Source organism: Macrotis lagotis, chromosome 1, assembly GCF_037893015.1.
Source record: "Macrotis lagotis isolate mMagLag1 chromosome 1, bilby.v1.9.chrom.fasta, whole genome shotgun sequence".
Classification (NCBI taxonomy): domain Eukaryota; kingdom Metazoa; phylum Chordata; class Mammalia; order Peramelemorphia; family Peramelidae; genus Macrotis; species Macrotis lagotis.
Window position 1 is genome coordinate 641,647,174 of NC_133658.1, and position 6,003 is coordinate 641,653,176.

The window sequence follows — 6,003 nt, forward strand, 5'->3', positions numbered from 1 at the left end:
GGGAAAAAATTACATCAAGATTCTCTATAAAAGTCTCATTTCTCAAATATATAGAAAATGGAGTCAAACATAAAATAAGGCAATCTCCCATTGATAGTTAAAGTATATGACCAGATGAAGTAATCATGAAAAATGCTCTACATTGCTTTGATTAGAGAAAAGCAAATTAAAACAGGATATCATCCCACATCTATCAGATATACTTATATGACAGAAAAGAAAAAATGACAAATGTTGGAGGGGAATGAGAAAATTGAATCACTAATGTACTGTTGGTGGAGTTGTAAATTAATTTAACCATTTGGAGAGCAATTTGGAACTATGCACAGAAGGCTATAAAACTATGCATGCTCTTTGACCCAGCAATAACATTTCTGTGCCTGGATCCCACAAAGATTAAAAAAAAGGAAAAGAATCTATATTTTCAAAAATATTTGTAGCAGCTCTCTTTGTGGTAGCAAAAATACTGGTAATTGAGAGGACATCCATCAATTGCGGAATGACTGAACAAGGTGTGGACATGATTGTGATAGAATACTATTGTAATATAGTAAATGACAAACAGGATGTTCTCAGAAAAACTTGAAAGGACACGAACTGCTACAAAAGGAAATGAGCAGAGCCAAGAGAACATTATACACAGTGACAGAAATATTGTATGATGATCAACTGTGGATAACTTTTCTTTTTTTTTTTTAAGGTTTTTGCAAGGCAAACGGGGTTAAGTGGCTTGCCCAAGGCCACACAGTTAGGTAATCATTAAGTGTCTGAGACCAGATTTGAACCCAGGTACTCCTGACTCCAAGGCTGGTGCTTTATCCACTACGCCACCTAGCCACCCCTAACAATTATTCTTAGCTATACAATGATCTAAAACAATCCTGAAGGAATTATGATGTAAAATACTATACATCTCCAGAGAAAGAACTTAATAGAGTCTGAATGCAGATCAAAGTATGTTTTGAACTTTATTTTTCTTGGGGTTTTGTGGTCTGTGTTTTCTTTCACAAGAAAACTGACATGGAAATAAATTTTGCATGACTACATATATATTATCTATATCAAATTGCTTGTCTTCTTAATGGGGTAGGGGGAAGTAGAGAATATTGAAGTCAAATTTTTTTAAAGAGAATGTTAAAATCATTTTATACATAATTTGGAAAAAATAGAATATTGAACTTTAATTGATAAATATGTCACATAGAATGACAAAATTACACTTCTGAATGCTAACAATCAAACTTTATTAATCAAATGTACTATTAGAGGAGTTATGAACTGATACAATCATTCTGGAAAGCATTTTGGAACTGTGCCCAAAAGACAATAGTCTTTGATCCAACAAAACCACTCCTAGGACTATATCCCAAAAAGATCCAAAAAAGGGGAAAAGATCCACGTGTACAAAAATACTCATAGCAGTTTTTTTGGTAGGGGCAAAGAATTGATTTTTTTGGAGAATGCCCATCAAGTGGGGAATAGCTGAATAAATTGTGGTATATGAATGTGCTGGGAGTACTATTGTTCTGTAAGGAATCAAGAGCAGAGAGACCAGAAAAACCTGGAGAAATTTTCATGAACTGATACTGAGTGAAGTGAGCAGAAACAGGAGGACATTATTCACATTAACAGCAACATTATGAGATGATCAACTCTGATGAATTCAGCTATTCTTAGCAGTACAGTGATCAAGGACAATTCTAAATGACTTATGATGGAAATGTCATTCACATCCAGAGGAAAAAATTGTGGAATCCGAATGAAGAACAAAGCATACTAAGCTCACTTTTTAAAATTTCTTTTATGCTTTCTTTCTTTCTCATAGTTCTATTCCACTTAGCTATAATTCTTTCATAACATGTCTAATATGGAAATATGCTAAACACAATTGTACAACCTATATCAAATTATTTGTTGCCATGAGGAAGGGGGAGAGAGAAGGGAAGATGGTAGAAAAATGTGGAATGCAAAAGTTTCCAAAAATTTTGAAAACTATCTTTGCATGAAATGAGAAAAAATAAAATAACAAACATAAAAATGAGTGTTAATAATGGTTTATATAGCTATTAAACAAAACAATCATTAACTGCAGTAGGAACAAATCATCAATCTAATGTCTAGGGATTTCCATTCTGTATATCATATTAGAGCAAAACAGGATTTCCTTTCTATTCAACTAGAGATTGTATATCATACTAGTACTTAACAAGATGTCCCTTCTATTCAGGCAGATGGTTATGTGTCTTCCTCCAAGGCGGTTACCTGGCAAGCAGGTAAATCTCTGTCAATCAATAAGTTTTGCTCTAAGCAAACACAGGAGATGCTTGAGACTCATGTGGGAGGAACTCAGGAGTCAGTCTTAGTCCCAACCCAAGAGTAGGTTGAAGGCTAGAACTACCAGTGAATTTCTCATAACTAGCTATCAATTAGCTGATTTCACCCAAGTTCTGATAAGTAACCAATGATCTAATTTGTCTACCAATTAATTTACTTGATATTTATTAATATTCATTAATAAAAAAAACTTGCTTGCCATATTTGACATTGGTGATCTATCTTATCTAGAGATTTCATATGTTTATCAGTTATTTGTAAACATACTCATGTTATTTACCAACTTGTACCACACATATACTTAATATTTAAAAACAATGAAAAATAAACATCAAAACATTTCATCCCAAAATAATGTCCTATTTCAAAATTTACTCAGTTATATTAAGGAATAAACTTCTCATTATAGGTACATATGCAAATAGATGATCAACTTGCATAAGAGTGATAACTAATGGACTGACATTAACTTGGAGGGAGTTCTCCAGTGGATAGAACTCTCTCCTAACACTTGCTCTTTTCACCATGTCTATTGGAGATAAAGATGAACATAAAGACACTGGTGATAACACAAAGAGGGCTACCTAATTCATTGAATAACACAATCAGAAAGATAAGTTGAAACAATAGTATGAACCCATTAAGTTGAAATTTTAAATAATGAAGAAAAGTTGGTTTCAAAATGTCATACACAAACACAGAATATTAGAGGCATGCTTTGACTAAAGCTCATATGAAAAATCTATGACAACGTTAGGAAACTGCTTGACCAATGAATGGTTAGCTTGGTGTGGTAATTCAAAAATAGTATCGTGGGACTTCTGGGGCGGAGCCAAGATGGCAGCACAAAACTAAAATGCTTCCAGAGCCTTTCCCTACTAAAAATAGATGAAGCCTCTACTCTGACATTCACAACACAGATCCCACCAAGAAAAAGAGAAGATTCAAAGAAGTTTTCAGCTGTAGACATCATAGAGGATCTTCCACGAAGGTCTGTCTCTTTGGGGGGAAGGGGGAAGCAAAGTCCAGGAGGTGGGAGAGTGGGGAAGGAGGCTTTTAGCCACAGTGTAATACAGGTCCCAACAACTTAATAACAGAGGTCTGGGCATCTAGATAGCAAGTCAGCAGGGAGGATCCCAACCCTAAACAAAGTATGAACCCTGAAAACACCAGAGTAAAAAACAGGACTGTTAAGTCATATCTTGGACATAAGGGGAAAAAACCCTGCAAAGGTAAAGCCTGGACTGCATAGTCAACATCTTGGCCAAAAATGAGCCAAGGATCAGACCCCAGCCCCAGCAAAATAAAAACTTGGATCTATACTCCATATACCCCCAGGAGCAGTAAGCAAAAATGAACAAAAAAGCTCAAAGAACACTCATTATAGAAAACTACTTTACAGACAAAGATGACAGCAATACCATGTCTGAAAAAGAAAGCAGTGAAAAATCACCCCAGGGGAAGTATCAAAACAGTCTATAAATTGGACTCAAATATAAAAGCTCATCAAAGAGCTTAAAAAAAAAAAGAATTTAAAAACAAAAGAAGAAAGGAAGAAGAAAAATGGAAAAAAGAAACGAAAGTCATGCAGGAAAATTGTGAAATGTTGACCAAAGAAATCAACTCTGTTAAGTAAAAATAACCAACTAGAAAAAGAACCTAATTGAAGAAAATAAAATTCTAAAAACTACAATTGAACAATTAGAAAGCAATGACTTGAAAAATCTAAAAAAAAAAAGGGGGGTGGCTAGATGGTGCAGTGGATAGAGCACCAGCCTTGGAGTCATAAGTACCTGGGTTCAAATCCGACCTCAGACACTTAATAATTACCTAGCCGTGTGGCCTTGGGCAAGCCACTTAACCCCATTGCCTTGAAAATCTAAAAAAAAAAAGCAATGAATCAACAAGACTACAAGATTCCATCAAACAAAATAAAAAGGTTGAAAAAATTGAAGAAAATGTAAAGTACCTTCTAGGGAAAATGAATGACTTAGAAAACAAATCCAGGAGAGGCAATCTACGAATCATCGGACTACTAGAAAACCTGGACCAACAAAAGAACCTGGAAAACATCATGCAGGAAATTATAAGGGAAAATTCCCCAAATCTACTAGAACAAGATAACAATATAACCACTGAAAGTATCCACAGAACTCCTCCAGAAAGAGACCCTAGAATAAAAACTCCAAGGGCTTTAATAGCCATATTCTAGAACCCTCAAATAAAGGGAAGAATATTGCAAACAGCAAAAAGAAAACAATTCAGATATAAAGGGAATACAATCAGTCAACACAGGATCTCTCAGCCTCAACATTGAAGGATCAGAAGAACTAGAATAACATATTTCAAAGAGCTCAGGACCTGGGATGACAACCCAGAATGTATTACCCTGCAAAATTCAGCATATACTGTCAGGGGAAAAGATGGATGTTCAGTGAACTAGAGGTCTTCCAGAATTTCCTTGACACAAGGACCAGAACTGAACAGAACTAACCAACAATTAGGAGGAAATCAAAGAGATAATTTGGAACTACTTTGCCAAACTATATGCCAATAAATTAGACAACTTGAGTAAAATGAATGAATATTTACAAAAAATACAAAATGCCCAGATTAACAGAAGAGGAAATGAATTACTTAAATAACCCCATTTCAGAAAAAGAAATTGAAGAAACAATTAATGAACGCCTTAAGAAAAAAGTTTCTAGGTCCAGATTGATTTAAAGTGAATTCTTTTTTTTAATTTTTTTTTAGGCTTTTGCAAGGCAATGGGGTTAAGTGGCTTGCCCAAGGCCACACGGCTAGGTAATTATTAAGTGTCTGAACCCAGATACTCCTGACTCCAGGGCCGGTGCTTTATCCACTGCACCACCTAGCTGCCCCGATATAAAGTGAATTCTCCCAAACATTTAAGGAATAATTAATTCCTATTCTACATACTATTTTTAAAAATAGGAGAGGAAGGAGTTCTGCCAGTGTCCTTTTATGACAGCAACATGGTGCTGATACCTAAACCAGAAAGAACCAAAACAGGCAAAGAAAATTACAGATCAATCTTCCTAATGAAGATTGATACAAAAATCTTAAATAAAAATTTAGCAATCAGACTACAGCAAGTTATTCCTAGGATAATATACCATGATCAGGTTGGAGTTATACCAGGCAGGCAGAGATAATTCAACATTAGGAAAACACACAACATAATTAAACATATCAATAGTAAAACCACAGAAATCATATGATCATCTCAATAGATGTTGAAAAAGCTTTTGATAAAATATATCCATTCCCATGAAAAACACTAGAAAGTTTAGGAATAAATGGAGTTATCCTTAAAATAATAAATAATATCTATCTAAAACCATCAACAAATATTATATTTAATGGAAATAAACTCAGAGCATTTCCCATAGATTCAGGGGTGAAACAAAGATGGCCATTATCACAATTACTATTCAATATAGTATTAGAAAGGCTAGCTGTAGCAAATAAGAGAAGAAAAAGGAATTGAAGGAATCAGAATTGACAATAAGGAAGCAAAATTTTCACTCTTTGCAAATGATGTGATGGTAACCTGGATAACCCAAGAAAATCATCTAAAAAAGTCCTTGAAATAATTAACAAATTCAGCAAAGTAGCAGGATATAAAATAAACCCACATAAATTATC